This window comes from Pinus tabuliformis, chromosome 1_2 (genome assembly GCF_031772625.1).
Source record: "Pinus tabuliformis cultivar Carrire ecotype Pingquan chromosome 1_2, CPIR1, whole genome shotgun sequence".
Classification (NCBI taxonomy): domain Eukaryota; kingdom Viridiplantae; phylum Streptophyta; class Pinopsida; order Pinales; family Pinaceae; genus Pinus; species Pinus tabuliformis.
The window spans coordinates 577,302,740-577,317,427 of NC_142298.1; positions in this window are offsets into that span (position 1 = coordinate 577,302,740).

The window sequence follows — 14,688 nt, forward strand, 5'->3', positions numbered from 1 at the left end:
CCCTTAATAAAAAAAAATTGAAATTGCAAAAACACCTGATGAATCCATTCAGGATTTTCATGATCATTTTATTCATTTCTACTTTGGATTTCCTAAAAATAAAGTTGATTAGGATTTCTTAATTGGAATATTTCAATATCTTTTTCACATTTCTGAAAATCCACATGAGTTATAATCTTTTGAACCTCTCAAAACATACCTCAGTGTCAGAGCTTCTAAATAGAAGACAGAAAAGGTTGTTGTTCCAAGTGACTCTCCATTCCTTTTTCATCGAACAGTTCTATCTCTGCAGCTTGAGGTGGGAGGAGTTGAGAACTAACTTGTTGATTTAATACCATCTCCTCCTACCCCACTTACTCAGAGTTTTAGCATTGAGTTGGACTGTGACTCCCATGGTTGTGATGAAGTGTTATCTTCTCATCCTCCATCCTTCGGTCCCTTTAATCCTCCAGATTTTGATGTGTTGTGTTCACTCATCTCTAATTCATCTTGTGATGTTCAAGAGGATCGAGTTTTCGATGGAGTTGGTGTTGAACAAACAACTTGTGATATCAATTTTGATGAGTATGTGTCGAAGTTTGATCAAGAATCCAAGATCAAGGATGACATCCTTTTGTTTGCACCTCTTATCCATTATCATGACATTTTCCAGAGTTTTGTCATTCATGTTTAATCGTGAAAATTAATTTTCATATGTTACTACTTTTAACCATTCGTAGAACACGTGGAATGCCAATTTTTAATCTGAATACAAAGAGGAAAATTTAGTTTTCCCTGATCCTCCTAATCTCTCCTATTATCTTTCTTGGAAACATAAAGGGTGAAAGTTATCATTTTCCATGATCCCCTCTCCTCTTTATGATTCATCAGATCATGAGCATTCTTCTATTCATGATCCTTAACATTCTGATCATGTTTGTTGTGATATTTTTCTTCATTCATCCTCTCATGATTATGAGTTTTGCATTGTGTAACTTTCTAAGATAATGGTCTTTGATGATTCATCTTCTGATGAATTCGAACCTCCCCAACTTGTCGAGGCACTTGACCCTAAGCTAATGGTTATGTTAGGTTATCGTAGCCTTGAGGTTGTTTGACTTCTAATCAAAGATGTGTTTAATATTTCTGCGCTCCTCATCTCTCTATTACTCACATTGAAAATAAATCCATCATACAATTTTTGTAGCCTCCATCTGTATCATATAGTCCTATCACTCAATCATTCAAGGAGCAGTATGTAGCAAGCACTGTTGCAAAACAGAAATTTTCTTCTTTCTTCGTGTTTGCTCATTTTTCAAGTTCAAAATTGTGTACCTTCTTGTCTTCAACTCACAATGTGTTTGGAAACCATGGTACATCTGCGTAATGCCTTTCATGCACTTTTTGTTTTTACTTTTGTTTGGGTTCATTCAATCTTCAGAAGTTTGGGTTTGTATTGTATTATATTTCTTGTTTGTTGGTTTTCTTGTATATCCTTCTTGACATGCATGCTCTCACCTACTTGGGCTAGCCAATGCACCGATGAATGCATTTGAAGTATTAGTTTACATAAGTTGGTCCATTCTCTTTTTAGGTTAGGAGTAGGAGTAGTTTTTTTTTTCTTATTTATTTCCTTGATTTTCTTTACTTTGTTTCGCCTTTACCCATTCCTTGCCTTTAGTTTGTTTTCTTTTGCAGTTTTAGGTTATCTTTTGCATGAAACTGTGTTCAGCTTCTTAGATAAGCAAGGTGAAGTTTAAGAGGAACTTGTATCCTATCAACACTTGGTTATATATCTATTACATCTCTTTATCTGAATCTTGAATTTATTTTAATCGACGATACCCTGATGGAAAATATGTTCCTTTCAGAGAGAGTCATGGTGAAATCATGATTTTTGCACTCTTAACTAGTACCTCCTACTCTAATCGGTCTTCTCTTTCAGATTAACCCTTGTCAACTAAGTCAAGTAGAGTAAGGAGAGGGGGAAAAACTTAAAAATTATGTCATATGTATATATAAATATCCTTCTATTTCTTTTTGTAGGTTGGTAAGTACTCCAAGCCCTAGGGTTAAAGGTTTGGAGGGAAAAGCACCACAAGGGCAGCTTGTGGGATTGGAACCCAAGGATGGGGTTGTGTGATGAGTGCTAGTATTGCGGCAAGGATACTGCAACTCTTGGGCTACTAGCTTTACTTATCAACCTGGGGTTCATACAAACTTGGAGGTGACAGTGTTATATGCACAAGTAAAAGTGAAGGTCCTGCCTATTGTCATTGTTCATCTAGCGAGAGACCCAAGGGGTTCCAAGCCAGACTTTTATAGAGTTGTAAGAAGCTTGATTCTTTGATGGAAGAAGAGAAAATCTACTCTAAGAGAGATATTATACTGCATTAGTGAAGAAAACAACAGGTAATGCTAAATCACACCATATCCTAATTCACCATTTAAACAGCTATGCTAAGTAGAATTGCTAAATCAACACTAACCTAATGCTACTGTCTAAGTTGCAGAAGTAAAGAGGACCAAACCATACTAATATGTAGGCAAGGAAACTAAACTAAATCTATTTTCAAGCAGAAGAGGAATCAGAGATCGAAATCAGTGAAACGAGGACGTAATGAAGCAGCAGTGCATGGGAACTGTTAGATCAGTCAGATCAATGAACATGATTAACAGAAGATGAGATGAAAGATGAGTGACAGAGATCTTATTGCAAGTGATTACGTTAATAGATGGATGGGTTGATCAACTAATAGAATTAATGGAAGATGAGTGGCAGAGATCTTATCGTAGAGATTGAGTGAATATATCAATAAACACGAAAAATGAAAGATGAGTGGCAGAGATCTTATCACATGAGATTGAGTGAATAGATGGATGGACAGGGGTAGTGGAAGATGAGAGACAAAGATCTTATCATGGGGATTAATTTAATAGATGGACGAACATGATTAACAAAGGATGAGCGGCAGAGATCTTATCACGGGAAAAACGTGCAGAATGATGGAGCGGGTTTTCATAGGTGGTAAGAAGTTTCTCGCGTGCTCTCAAAGTTGTAAGTTGTATTTCTAATTTTCAAGTGATTAGCCTAAGTGAGTGACACATAGCATGGTAAAACCACTTTTCTCACATGCTCTCGAGCAGATATCAGTCGCGCAAGAATTCACGTGAGATTGCGCGATAGCCATTGGATCATGCGGGATTGATCAATGGTGGAGATTGGCTAAGCTAGTTGGTGATTGGGTGATACAATAGCCATCTGATCGAGGGTGCAGCAAATCTATGGTGGAGATTTGGAGCGTATAAAGTAGGTTGAAGAATTCACGATAGCCTTTGGATCAAGATAGACAGATCGACGGTAGAGATCTGGAGAGCATAAAGTCAAGCGTTGAAATGAATCAGACAGTGATTGGTTAACATTGTTGTGGATCGGATGGTAAGGAAATCTACGAGTATAATTTGATCAAGACATGTTTTATTAGCTTCCACTTAAACATTTCGTGCTGAAGGAATTGAGAATATGAGTAAAAAGTGATGGAAAAAGACGACAATGAAATGAACTTTGTACTGAATCAAGACAACAAACTTCATGCAAGAACTCCTGACTAACCTGCTAATTGAAAGAAGGTACAAATGGAAGAAAACTAAAACACAACCAATCTATTGTACACTACTATAATGCAAATGTGGCTACTTAAGAAAATGATCAATTAAACCATGAATCTACATTAGCATACACGTACAATAAAGAAGAGCCTTAGCTGCTAGGGTTGGGCCCTAACCCAAGAGCTTCAGCCCTCTGAGTTAACTCAGTACTGACTCAAAACAAAACTCATTCTTATTATCAAAACAATGGATTACATCAAAAACTATCACAAGTCTTGTAGCTCGAAAATAAAATAGAGTTTTAAAATCAAAAGTCTGAATCTTACTGAGGTCCTAGGTTTCTCTACTTATACATCTGAAGTCTCCAATGACTTCCTTAAAATTAGGGAGGCTCGACTACCAAACTTGAGATAAACTGTTGCTTTGACTTTTTCTTGCTCGACTGCCTTCTAGTCGTCATGGTTTGGATGTTTACACTCCGAGCTGATGGAGGAATATTTGAATGGGGGGTAGTAAATGAGGAGGATTTACCTCCTATAATTCCTCTCCCTTGTCCCATTTGAGTTTTAACCAAGGTCTCTGCCAAAATTCCTTGCTTTTTTCCTTTAATCCTGCATTAAATGCACATTAGACCACAAAGAAAAATATCCAACTCTAACTCATCTCATAAACAAAATATAATAAAAAGTATGCAATAAGTTGTGAGAATAATTGGTTTGACTAAGCTAGGAGGTGAATTAAGGCCCATATAATTACCCAATGATGAGGCTTATCATCACCCCCTACTGAAATTGTTACTCATCTTCTAAGCAACTTAGTCAATGTCCATGTCCTTTATGGCTCTGGTAGCCTCTCTGACATCCATGCCTCTACTGTGGTCTCTTCTTCTTGTTCAAAGAAGCCTACTTTCCTTTCTACTTCTTCCCACTGCCTGTTTTCCTCTTCTTCATTTCTCCCTTCTAGCATCCCTAGGAGTAGTGGTGGACTGAGTTTTAGGCCTATCCAATTGACTTTCAACCTTTGCATTGATTTCTTATACAGAGGTGTCTTGTTGAGTGCCTCTTTGAACCTTTCAGAGGAGTGATATTCTCTGATCTTCAAGCAGTGTGGTAGTGTGTTCCATCTCCTAAACTAGGCATGTATACAATCATCTCCTAGCAGCCTAAACATATCCTCAAAATGTGAAATTGCTTGCTCTTGGGCAACAAGATATCTAGGTGCAAGCTGAGGATCATTTGCAATCAGATTATGGGAACTGATTAGGACCTTATGATTTGATTATTTAGATCTGATGAAAAGAGGTTCATTTTGCTCTCTGGCCAATATTCTTTTCATCTCTTGACTCCTCATGGTTCATTGTTATGAAACCAACTCACAAAAAGATAGAAGAGAGAGATCAACGCCTTAGAATTCAACTTCTTTGAGGGGGCAACCTCCTTTACATTACACAAATGAACAATTCTTAGATGATACAAATGAAAAGACCTCCTTTCTATATTTAGGAGTCTAAGGGGTCATAACATAATCAGAGCCGACATAACAATAATAATGTAAGGGCACAATAATAATAATAGTGGGCTTCTATGGGGAAAATAGTAACAATATGGGCACTACATGGTGACATCAATATAATAAGTGGGTTTTACTAATACCAATAAGGGGTTACACTAGTAGTATAGGGGCCTAACATGCCCCTCTCCTTCAAAAAGTGTTGTCCTCAATGCTTGAGTAGTTCTTGATGCTTCTGTATAAAATTCTTGTCCTCCCATGTGGAATCTTCAGTGGGCAAGTTCTTCCACTTGATGAGATACTCTGAAATTGATCGATTTCGTAGCTGTCAGGTTCTTGTTTCTGTGACTGCTCCAGGTTCCAATATGATTTTTCCTTCCTCTTCAATTTCTGGCAATATTGTTTGAATTGGGATCTTTTGAAACTTTTGAATAAGTGGCCATACTTCTTCGTCCTTCTTCCACTCATCCCTTGCTTTGTTTATCCAATCTGGTTGGATAATAGAAATAGTACAAAACAATGCTTCCATATCCTCATCCTTGAAGAGTCTTCCCATTCGGTAAGGTCGCTATTTTTTAAGTGCATGTAGTATTGCCAACATTTCCTTCTCATAAATAACTTGCTTGAGATGTAGCAGTAAAAATACCCAATCACCTACATCAAAACATTTTTCACTACAATGTTGATCTACCTGTTGTTTCGTTTGATTTTGCACCGATGTGGCGTTATCCTTTAAAAGTTGGAGAACTTGTTGTTGATGCTTAATGTGATCTTTCACTACTTGAACCTTTTTCTTCTTGATATGTCCTTCTATCTCTAGAGTTTGAGGAGTGGCAATTTATTCCAATCCTTTACAAGATATGGTCGGATTCATTTCTTGATGCTCGATGTGATCTTTCACTTCTTGAACATTTTTCTTCTTGATATGTCCTTCTATCTTGATAGTTTGAGGAGTGGTAATTTTGAACAATGAATTACAAGATATGGTTGGATTTATTTCTTCTTTCTCGAGGGTGGGGTCTTGGCGTATATCCTCTTCTTTTGATGTTTCTTGATCCTCTTCTTCCTCCTCTTCATATTCTATGTAAAATAATTTCTTCTCAGCACACTTATGACCTTTAGTGCATTTGCTATCACAATTGTAACGAAGCCCTTTTTCTCTTTTTTCTTCCAATTGTTGTGGTGTAACCCTTGTAGGTTGTGGAAGGCTAGGAGAAACAACACTTCCATCTTTATAGTTGTGAGGGGTATGTGTCCTGGTTTCCATAATTTTTCTTTCCACTATGTCACAAAGCCCTTTTACGATTTCCAATTTTTGTGGTGTTGCTCTAAAGAATGTGTTGCTCTTTGTATCCTCATAATGTGCTACCATTTCCTCCGTGAAAATTGACCACGTAACAAGTTGTTTATGAGAACAAAGACCTTCATACCAAAAAAATTGATCCGGTTCTATATATGAAGATGCAATACATACCTTTTGTAATAGTGGTACACCATGTAGATCAAAATATTGCTCCATCTGAGGTATCCAATTTACCGGATCCTTGCCATCAAACTTCCTCATCTTACTTTTTCTTGATTTTAGGAGCTCAATCTTGAAACAATTGTAACTCTGTACTTTCGAATCTTTAAGTTCAGAAATTGCGACCTATAGTAGCCCTCTATGTCCTCTTTCTAGTGCCACCAGTTTGATCCAAATTGGATTCTCCAAGGAAGAGTTATGTGCAATCTCCCAAGATGACCTAATTATAGACTAGTTCAATAGAGAGAACTTGTACGACGTGCCACAAGTCACTGTTTCAACCTTTGGCTCTGAAAAATATCTACAAGAAACTACAGTCCATCCTCCTTCTGTACCTTCTTACAAAATTTCAATTCGATGCTCAGAGATAAAGTTATGACAATTTTCCCTAGGTCACCTATTTGGAATGTAATTCAGGAGTCTACAAAAAGACCAACTTTCTCAGATCATATCTCCACAAATATAGTGCAAAAAGCTCTTAAATTTGGGCTCGAGATTTAGTACAATTTCTTCTCAAACGTATTTTTTTTTATCTTCTAAAACGTCACAGAAAAAAAAGTTATAGCAAAAGTACCACGATGAACTATTTGGAGTAGCGAAACCCTAGAATCCAAAGCTCTGATACCAAATGTTATGAAACCAACTCACAAAAAGATAGAAGAGAGAGATAAACGCCTTAGAATTCAGCTTCTTTGAGGGGGAAACCTCCTTTACATTACACAAATGAACAATTCTTGGATGATACAAATGAAAATACCTCCTTTCTATATATAGGAGTCTAAGGGGTCATAACATAATCAGAGCCAACATAACAATAATAATGTAAGGGCACAATAATAACAATAGTGGGCTTCTATGGGGAAAAATAGTAACAATATGGGAACTACATGGGTACATCAATATAATAAGTGGGTTGTACTAATAACAATAAGGGGTTACACTAGTAGTATAGGGGCCTAACATTCATCCATGCTGCCAAAGCCATTAATTGTAGATATCCTAGCTTGGCATTAGGATCCCATACATTCATGATTGTGAGGGCCATGTTGTGCAAGTAAAACTCAGCCATTTTGGCCCTATCCTCTATTGAAATTTGATCACAAAGATCAATAAACTCCGTGTAGTCTTGAAATTGCATGGTGCCCCTTTGTGCTAGTGTTTTAATCTAAAATTGCAGCCATTGTTCTCTGAGGTAAAGAGCATAGGATTTAGCTGGCATCCTACATTGGATGGCCTCCAAGGAGAGGCTGGCCATACATGCTAGTTGGTTTTTCCTTTCCTGCAGTTTTCCTCTCAGCCATGCATTTTCCCTCTCAAGTTGATCTCTCATTATTGCTTCTCTGTCCCTTAAGTCGCTTAGCTCTTTGTTCATTTCCTTGAGCTTCTTTTCAATGCCTTCTTCCTCTCTATTTTTCTTATCTTCTTCCTCTTTCTCTTCTTTCTCATCTCCATCTGTTTCTTCCTTCATTTCAGCATCATCCTCCTTCTCTTCTCCTTCATCATGTTCCTCTCTATTAGTTTCTTCTTCATCTATCTCATCCCCATCTAGCACTATATCTTCTTCTTCTTGTTTTGCCTCCTCCTCACTGACAGAAGGAATAACATCATAGGTGAGGGTTTTGATGTCATCCTCTATTGGTAAGTCTCTGAAGACTAACCATGGTATATGGATCCTGAGCTTTTGGAGGGCATCCTCAATGAGGATCTTGATCACCCCATGGTGAGCCAATTTTTGGTAATTCCCTTTCTTTACTTTGTTGCCAGAGTCTATGAGTGGTTGCATCAAGAAATAGGGTATGTTGAGTCTTTGGTGAGCTGGTGATTCTACCCCAAAACTTAATTCTTCAAGCATCTTAAAATGGTAGCCATAAACAACGTTGTACCTATGAAATGGCAGATTAAGTGACGGGGTAAGGTGAATGAGGTGGAAGGTAATGAATGAGGGTGGCTGATGACGTGGAGGAGATGAGATGGAGTGGAGCAATGGTGGTGGCCCATTGTGGGGGTAGGGAGTGTACACGATGTTCATCAGGCTTGAACCCCTTGCGGCAATCTCAGGCTGTAGATCTCAGTCAAACACCTTGACGTCATGATCAAATACAGGGGTTGAGCCTGAGTTATAACTCATTCTTGTTGCTCCCCCGCAGAGCACTTTATCTTCCTCTCGAACCCATAGTTACTTAAATCTTGTGCTACTGCTCGAAATTTAATATGGGTCGGGGCCCTACCTTACATTGGATTTGAATTCCATAAAAAATAAATCATTGTTTTCAGACTCTTACATTCTCTTTTGATTTTAAAAAAAAATTCCTTTTTGCCACCTAACTCTCTGCTTTGTCGAAGGTGGCCAAGTTAACTGGCCAACTTTTCACCTACAAACCAAATACCTCATAACTCTTACAACTTTTGATCAAATGATGCATATGAGTGAGTGATCAGGATACTTACCTGTGGTCTCAATGCCATGTTGTAGTTATCGAAGATTATAGGTGTTGCGTTGTTTATTTTCTGCATGGTCATTCTTCTTCCTCCTCTGATGTTTGTTGTCTGCTGTCTACTGGATCATCCTAGTGAAGACCTGTAGCTGATGATTGATATTCTGTGGGATAGGCTGCTGGAGATATGAGGATGCTGCAATGAATGGACATAGGGAGTAGGAGTCTGTGTGGAGCAAGGGACATTCAGGTATGCTCTTACTCTCATCTCTTTTCCCTTTTTTTTCTCTATAACTGGCAGAAATTGATCTCTTGTTATTTTGAGTGGTGAGCGCAAGGATGATGGTAATGGACGAGGTGAGGGATTAGATCATGTCTTAATTGAATTTTGGGGACCTAACCAACCTACCATCCACCCTCGGATTGCCTCCCGTAGATTTTTTTAGGACAACAAAGAAAATGAGTGCTAGAAAATAGATGACGGTGATGGATAGACATGGTCTTGGCCTTGTTGGAGCATTTGAGCGAAGTAGGAGGAAGTCAAGATTTGAATTCTTTTGACTAGGCTTGACCAATTTTCCTTTTGGTACCAACTTGTTCTTGTTGCTTGCAGATGTTGGAGAGTACATGTATTTATCAAAGAGATGCATGGAGCAAGGATTTATTTTATTTTTTTTTCTTCAAGGCCTACTAGCCATCTCAATGAGGTTTTCAACTAGTAGGTCTACCTAGGCGCCTTAGAGGAGGTTTTCACCTAGAATCTTTTAATTTTTCTCTTTTTTCTTTTTCCCTAACCCATTGACTGCCTCATGGAGATTTTCAATCAATGAGTCAATCTGAGGCACCTCAAAGAAGGTTTTCACCTGAGATTCTTATTTTTTCCTCTTATTTTTCATTTTTTAATTTTTTTTCTACCGTACCATACTTGAAAAACAAAATCACTTTCAAGTATAAGAATACTGACGATGGAGCCATGTGCACATCAAGATGATAGAAAAAATAATGTGGAGGCTTGAAATGTATGCGTCGGGGAAAATTTTAAGAGCCACCCTAAATTTATATGTATAATAAATGGGCTAATCCCCATGATACATAGGAAAAATGGGAGGCAATTTTATCAATAATATAATGTGTATACATAATTTTTTAGCGAATCTCTCACCAGATTATATTATCTTGTACAATGATGGAGAATCTTTCACTGAATTATAAAATCTTGTAAGATCTTGGCAAATCTTTTACTGAATAATAAAACATTGTGAAGTCTTGGTGAATGTTTTGTTAAAGTATGAAACCATATATGATAATAAGAAAACATATTCCCCCGGATGCGGGTGACACGACGGTAAGCTACGAGGAGCCACATGCTAGACATGTGCTGCCTCAGGTGTAAGGTTGGCATTCAATGCCCGATCGCCGCCAAGGAATATATGGTAAGGTTTACCGCAGGTTTGCATTCATTGCTCCGTTCAAGCTGTGGGCTCGACTGCAACGAGCAGTTATGGCGTTCGAGGATCGAGGTTACGATGCAGCGGTTAAAAAAGGTGATGGGGGGGCTCAGCATAAGCTGCTTCATGCTCAGCGTTTGGCATTCACTGTTCAGGCCCTCGCCTGGTCTTCGGCTCTCCGGGAGACAATACCTGCAGTCCCTCTGTTTACTGTATGCAATCTCAAGTTTGAAGGGCCTCGGTGTCAATCCCGCCTCTGTGTCAATACCTGCCGCCCGCTCGCCTCTTTGTCAATTCCGCCTCCCCACCCCGCTCTGCTCATTTCCCTCGGCGCTCCTGCAAAAATGGTCAGGCCTCGACAGCGATTGCTCAGCCGTCGAGGCTCTGCACGCGGAGGGTCCTCTCGGCCTCCTGTTGACGATCCTCACTCCCATTGTTGTTGCTGCCGATGCCATCGCTTTACTGCAGCCAATCCTATCCAATCCAGACAATTCATGGACTCTAGCAGCCCAGACCCTGACTCAGCTCCTTCGCCAGCCTTTGGTTCAGCCATTTTTACCTTCAGCAGCTCGATGGACAGACCCCGTATCAATGCCCATGTTTCGGTACTTTTTCTGGAGGAAGCACAATCCGACAGCGAAGAGCTCCGCGGCAAAGGGATGCAACAGGGCGAAAGGTCAGAATGTGTCCAGGCCATGCCTGGGAAGGATGGAGAACAGGCCCCCAGCCTTCCCCAGCCTCAGAAAGTTCCCACGTCCAAGAAGGACGACATCAACCTGGACCCCTTCCCTTCTGTGGAGGAAATGGAAAAATTTGGGTGGTGCCCGATCGTCGAAGAGGAGCCGGAGGAGTAGCTGGCCTTCCGCGCAGCATTACCCACTCCAGCAACACTCAGGTTTTGCTTCGGCTTTCGGTTTATGTTATTTGGTCTTAATGCTTGTTCGTGTCATGTTTTTTGGGGCCCCTGCGTGGGAAAATGTTGTTGGCTATCTACTGCCCCTGAGTAGGCTATCTAGGTCGAACTGGTTGCTCTTTTTTGAAGGACAAGGAACCCCTGCGTGGGATGTTTTGGTTAGTTATGGCACCTCTGCGAAGGTGGCTCTTTTTGATCTCTTACAGTCCAGAGTGCCAAGGTTTGGCCTCTGGGGATGAAACTCTATGATTGTAATGTCTCTCCTGTTACTGTATATAATAGATTAGTTTTTTAGCGAGAAAAAAAAAATAAGAAAACATATTCATTAAATTGTATTATAATAACATACATGTTTGGAAAAAAGAAACATAATTTTCTCTTCCTACAAATAATGTTCCAAGGTTCAGTGGCCATGCTTGTCAAGGTTCTTACAATACACTCTTTTATATCGTTCTATTAGTTTTGATAATATTCCACAAAAAAGTTCTTGTAGGTGTTGATATTGACAACGAGTTCTGTCAAGGTAGTAGAGATTAATATTTTCTCTACAACTTTTGTCAAGCTACCACTTTTTTCAAGTTATCAAATTTCTTTCTTATTCCATAGACTCCAACTGCGAGATAAAAAAAAAACACACATCAAGTTTGTTTACGCCAACATGCCAATAAGTAGCAAGCCCCAACTATATTATATAAGAAAGTATTAGGTATCCCAAAGGCTTGAAGGGGATCTAATTGAAAGAAGTGGCCATTGTGAGAATCCTTCCAATCAATATATGAATATAGAAATGTAGATTTATTATTATTTTAATTGGAAATCTTTAATTAAATGATAAAATTTAATTACGTCTCTTCCAATCTAAATTGCTTATAAGCATAATTCACTACCCTCATAGGCCTTGCATTTTTTAACAGCATTGTAACATGTAGATTAATTTCCTTTTTGGTGAACAATCTCCACCCTTTAGGAAAACATGGTGCAGTGGCTCCAACCCGTACAGATCATTAGGACAAACTAAGAATAGCACAGAAGATGAAAGGTTGTACAAACCAACTTATTTTTCAAACAACTAATCCAACATCAGTACCCAAACTTTTTCATGAAGATATCATATTGAGAATGTTTGAAAAATGATGAGAAATCTTCTAAGAGGGTGATGTGGAAAGAGTAATAAGGTTTCATTGTTTTGAATTTTTTTTGTTAAATCAGAAAAAAGTTAAAAACCAATAACAATGGAGATATTGGTATTTTTTACTAAATTTTGTGAAGTGACTAAATGTAGCTTTAACCATTCACCTTAAGATGTTTTTATAATATAACTTTCTAACTCTATTTAATATCTTCATTATCATAAAAACCAACCTATATCCATCTTAACTCCACATCTACCACTCTTAGGGGGATGAAATCTATTTATCCCTCTGGCACTTAGTAGACCCATAATTAAAATGGATCTAAGATGATAGAATTTCCCCTTTAAATAGTCTATGCTCACATGAACACCATGGTATTACCATGGGTCAATACCATGGGTTATCATAAATTTGGAGCTTAAAAATTGCTATTAGTAATTTATAAAAAATAATAAAATTAATAATTGATTTTTATTTTATTTTTTATTTTAACCAAGTTAAAATGTTTAACATACATTAAATTACAACATCCATTTTTACTCTTGATCCACCAAGCCCTGAGAGGAATCAAATATTTTTTCACTCTATGCTAGTTTTCACATCACGATATTTGATCCCTCTCGGGGCTTAGTAGATCCAGAGTATAGATGGATCTATGTTGGTTTAATTCCCCCATTTAAATAGGCTACATTCAACGTGAATACCATGGGTTGATACCATGTGCCATTTTTATTTTTATTAATACTAATATTAGGGTTAATAATTTTTTTTGCATGCTATTAATAATAATCTAGTCCATGGTATTTGGCCCATAGTATTTTTCCCATAGGTTTCACCTAAATATAACACATTTTTTAGTGTTTTTAAATATAAGGTGACTTATGGAGTAAATATAAAAAAATGTTTTATTTGTTTACCATACCTCTCGTTTATTTGTATTTTTATTAATTTACCATACCTCTTTTACAAATATGGTATTTGGCCCATAGGATTCACTTAAATAAAACCTCTTTTTTGAGCCTTCATTATTTATAGAAAGAGGGTTGTGGACTAAATATAAAAAGAGGTTTTATTTATTTACCATACCTCCACTTTATTTATATTTTTATTTGTTTACACCCTTGCATGTATATAAGGTGACTTATGGAGTAAATATAAAAAATGTTTTATTTATTTACCATACCTCTCATTTATTTATATTTTTATTAATTTACCATACCTCTTTTATAAATATGGTATTTGGCCCATAGGATTCACTTAAATAAAACCTATTATTGAAAATTACAGCGAATGGAGGGTTGTAACTCATAATTTCAAGGGATAAATTTACCTTTTTTACCCTCTCCCTTAAAATAAGGTGGGCTATTTGAAGCGATTTGTAAAAATGTACTATGATACAAAATATTTGCCCACTAAAAATTTAAAACCCCTTAATTTCGCCTAAGGGCGAACATTCGCTCCTAAAATTTTCCATGGTATGCGTTAACATGTACCTAGATTTCAGAGACCAAATGATTTGGCTTTGAAAGGATCAAGCATAGTTGAGGAAGAGAGTGATGCTGCAACTTAGTGATTTTCTGGAACCAGATTTCAATATAGTTGTTATGTCCTTGGTCCTTTTTCTGATCTGGATCATTCTTCATGTCTTCTTCTACCATGACCTTGGAATCTTCCTCTTTTTGTTGATTTCTCTCTTGAATACATGGGGGATTTGATGGTAACCATGAGGGAATTCTCTCGATCTCTAATTTTGATGTCTGCTCTTCATCAATCGCATCCCATGGTTCTGTGGTCTTCTTATTTGAATCTTCGTTTTTTGGATGTGGTCCTTCAATGATATCAAAATGATCTATTTTTTGCAATATTCTTCCTGAGCTATGGTGAATACCATTGATCTCAAGAGGATATTTTTGGAAGTGTTGTACCTTAGCATTGTAAGTGGACTGAGCTACTTCAATGTGTGGATTTGGGAATGGTGGTATAGGTAGTTGAGTCGGAGTGTATATTTGAGATGGATGTAGATGGGGTTGTGGTTGTGGTGGAAGTGAATGGTAAGGATAACATGGAGTTTGGTATGGAAGATATTGAGGAAGATATTGAGGATACTGTAGATGACTCCCATAAGTTCCTTGCGAACCTT